The 4,419-nt window shown below is 40.5% G+C and overlaps 1 pseudogene; it reads left to right on the top strand.

The window, feature by feature from the left end:
* The first annotated feature begins 1,152 nt into the window (after nucleotides 1–1,152).
* Nucleotides 1,153–4,419, top strand: LOC141361474 (uncharacterized; annotated as a pseudogene).

The raw sequence follows: 4,419 nt of genomic DNA, 5'->3' as shown, positions 1-4,419 counted from the left end.
ACCAAGTTGTTTTGTAATCGCATTTGGTAATTATAATTACCTATTCATAATTAAGTTGTTATATAGTTCTATTATTTAACTATATGCGTCTAGAAGGAGCTAGATTGAACCTCTGATTATGGTCTTATGTTTTACATTTAATTGGCGATTTTTGAGAGCTACATGGGGACCTTTTAACAAGAGATTGACTTTGTTAAATTGCTTTAGCTACAACCTCTAGTACGGTCAAGTTTGTGTTCAGTACCCACACAACGGCCGATGTGGACTGATAAGACATTGGTAATCGAATGAATTTGTTAAATGTAACATGAGTGATTAGAATGATCAAAATGTTTACCCAAATTTATTAAGCACGAACAAATTCTTAAAATGTTTCATCAAGGAGTCAGATGAAGTAACGAGGTAATGTACATTAACTCATATTTGTTTGTAAACAAATATCTATAACCAAATCTGTTATGATTGCGTAAAGGAAAGGCAGTAACACGTAAGAATTCCTCCTGCCGCGCCATTGGCTACCGTCGTTGGACCTGTGGGCGGACCCCGGAAAGGGACCTTACAAAGTGGTGACCCCGACGTGATCTCTCTACCTGCACAGGCGAGTGACGTTTTTCCGACGCGACTATTCAGTTTTGGATTCCCAAAGAAGATATGAGGTTTGATCTCCTCCTCCCCTGTCTACAGCTGCTGTGGTTGACTGCAGCAATCCCATGGAGACCGGACGAGAGGAAAGTTTCTGGACCCACTTGCATCAAGCTGGGTCAAAGGGTTTCACTCACACACACACTGGAATGCGGGAGATGGGTATGGAAATACACAAAGAGGCCATCCACATTTCTCAGTACACTTTCAACCAAAAAACTAGTCACGTGGCCTCCCGGAGTAGTACCGGAACCAAATTGCGCAACAAAAATTTGCTGTAAAGTAGGCTCCGACCATCTCCCTATAGTAAACATTTCAGGTGACACACCCGCACCCACGTCTTTTCACAACATAACAGCCTGGTATCAACTTAAAGCAGAGCCAGGAGCAAAAATTGGGAGCATGCGCACTCTCTACGAGAAAACCAACAATGGATTAGATCCTAAAATTTGTTACTTAACCAAAGATTTAGAGCCCGCAATATATAGGTGCACACACACTGAGACAATCAACCCGAAGCCTTTGTCTGGACTAGCCGGAGAGAAGGCATGTATTGCGTGGGAAAATGTGTCAATGACCCATATAATTACACTGGGCCACAGAATTGCACATGGACAATGAATCACTGTTTTAATTTAACCACCTGTGGATATAGCAAACCAAAGAAATGTCCGAAACTATATCCTATTCCTCATGGTGGATTGATAAAAGGGAATGTTAACAAGACATTATTTCATGATGTAAATCTAGTAATGACACATGTATCATACAATATTTCCAACGTTTTATCTGCTTACGTTAATCACTGTGATAACAATGACAAGACGTATGTATGGCTACAGTCACGAATCGATGGTTTAAATGCATGATTACAAAAGCGGACTTGCCGCGCAAATCTCACCTGCACGCTCAAAACGAGATCTGCTTGGAAACATAGCAGGTCTCTTCGGCTCAGTTAATTCCATTGCCAATGACTACAAAATAACCGAACAATTTAATTTCTCAACACGGTTGGCGAACCAGGTGGACTGGTTTTCAACATATTACAAGTAGTAATGAGAATATCATAAAGGCGGTTCGATCCGAAGCGCAGGCGCTTCTTGCGATCAGCCACACATTATTCAATCAGACCCGTACCATCGAACGTGACTTAGCCTGTAGGACATATGCACAAGATCTATTTACTGCTGCTAGACAAGAAATCCTAGATCTTCATCTGTACAAGACACCCAGACATGTTTTGAATGACCTTATAGAGATCTTAGATCTACATAGGTGGTATGAATCAGAACAAATGAAAATTGTAAGATATTCTGAATTGCTATCCACCATAATGATGTTTACAGGAAATGAATGTAATGGATGTATTGGGTTTTTTCGTCAGTTTTCCTTTAATACACCCAGATCAGGTTTTTCCAAATTCCACTACCATACGCTCTATGGGCGTGGTAGTGAAGGATCAGGTAATTAAATGGGATCACCTCACTGGATACATGACACAAAAGGGTAATGAGACCTTGTTTACCAGTCGCACATGTTGCCATGAAACGCACAATTATGTTATCTGTACATGTAACACATTGCAACCTTTCTTCCTCAATGACACGAAACTTATAAATGTTCAGTAGCTGCATGGTTACTCTGATGTTATCCAGGTGTCACACTCACAGTGGTGCGTGGTCAGTGAGATGAACTCTTTTACCTACGGAGGACTGACCTGCTCTGCTAATCACTCGTTCTGCTTGGAAGTGACAGAAGACCTTTCGATGGGTCAAGTCAACATTTTGGGAAGAGTGCCACTGGACACAGAGACTTCACCATGGTGGGATGACACTTTCTATGAGCAAGGTACACAAGCTGTGGTGGACACAATGGAGCTAACACAGAGACTGATCCTGCAAACTGAATACCACCTCAACCAAGCGCAGGTTGAGATCAACCTGGCACGAAAGACTGCACAACTGTTATCCAGTTCATCCACTCGGTCGGCACAGTACACATACACCTGGTGGGACTGGGTGTTCCGGGGGTGTGCCATTGGCATTGCCCTGATCTTCACCTTCACTATGTTCCAGTGCTGCTACTTCAGGCACCTCATCAGATCTACACAGGAATCCACACACGCTGCCCTTGCCCTCAGCCCACTGCAGATATCCGTGTTCCAAAGACTGTAAAAAAAAAACTTTGATTTGTCTGACCCCGTAGGTACCCTATCACAATTCGCCCACGGGGCCAAGCGGGGAAATACTGTAAGAATTTTGATTGATCCTGACCAAAAGGTCAGCCCTCCCTGAGAAAACAGCATGGATGCCCGAGAGTGCAGTGTGTGTGCCCTGTAGGTGCCCGAGACAGCAGAACATCAAAAGAGAACCTTTTGCAACACAACAAGTTCCTACAGGACTCACGGCAGGAGACCAAGACCCCCAAAACACCTCTCCCGAGAATCAGAACTTTGTATTGTCGAGCATCACATCTCCATACAAATGGTTGATCTGCGAACAGATGGATGCCCTTGATTGCCGGGCATCACATCTCCATACAAATGGTAGATCTGCAGACAGATGTCTGACCCCTCTACCCCTCCTTTCATTGTTATTCATGTTTGATTTCATTAAAAAGGTTTCACCGCGACTGGTACACAGGTTTCATTCCCATATCAATAAAACAAAGGTTTAATAGCTTACACCCACTACAAATGTATCCAGGATGAGGTGCCTCCCACAGGTCTGTAAGAACCAATCACTGCAAACTCCCATTTGTAAATAATGTATACATAATGTTTATTCCGTCTGGGTATTTAAGGAGAGCTGACAAACATTTCAGGGAATCTGTATACAGATATCCCGCACTATCGCTGTGTGTAGTTTACATCTCCAGGTAACATTTTCAAACCTTCTCATTTTGTACCATTAAGGTTTTGTATGATTGATCAATGTATTATATTACTTGAATTGAAGATTCGCTTTTGTATTATAGAATGTCTTTATGGGATTGATCAATGTTTTATTTTGTCTGAGTTGGTTTTGAATTATTTCATATTTCTTATGATTGGTTTATATGTTATATTGATTGAATCGACTTTACGATTAATGACTGAATTGACTTTGAATTATTGTGTTGTTTACCTGGTAAATAAATTGTTACATTTGTATTCATTCTATTTTCTCTGTATCATTGACTTTTCTAAGTTACGATAAAGTATCACGATATCCTTTGTTACCACAAATCTTTGATCGGGGTTAATTCATGTTAATTAGATTCTGCCTCTTAACTATGCTGGTGGGCAGTCGCATGGACTATTAGAATGATAGCCCTATTATCCATTTTGTAATTAAGTTGTTATATAGTTCTATTATTTAACTATATGCGTCTAGAAGGAGCTAGATTGAACCTCTGATTATGATAAGTGTTATAAGCGACTGTGGGGGCTATATGGATACTATTTAATGAGAGCACGTAAACATGAAGCGGTATCATTAAATTGCTTTAGCCATAACCTCTAGTTTCGTATGGTCAGATTAATTATTTAACCTTAACCAAGTTGTTTTGTAATCGCATTTGGTAATTATAATTACCTATTCATAATTAAGTTGTTATATAGTTCTATTATTTAACTATATGCGTCTAGAAGGAGCTAGATTGAACCTCTGATTATGGTCTTATGTTTTACATTTAATTGGCGATTTTTGAGAGCTACATGGGGACCTTTTAACAAGAGATTGACTTTGTTAAATTGCTTTAGCTACAACCTCTAGTACGGTCAAGTTTGTGTTCAGT

Source organism: Misgurnus anguillicaudatus, chromosome 24 (assembly GCF_027580225.2).
Source record: "Misgurnus anguillicaudatus chromosome 24, ASM2758022v2, whole genome shotgun sequence".
NCBI classification, from domain to species: Eukaryota; Metazoa; Chordata; class Actinopteri; order Cypriniformes; family Cobitidae; genus Misgurnus; species Misgurnus anguillicaudatus.
This window is presented reverse-complemented; position numbering and strand designations above follow the sequence as displayed.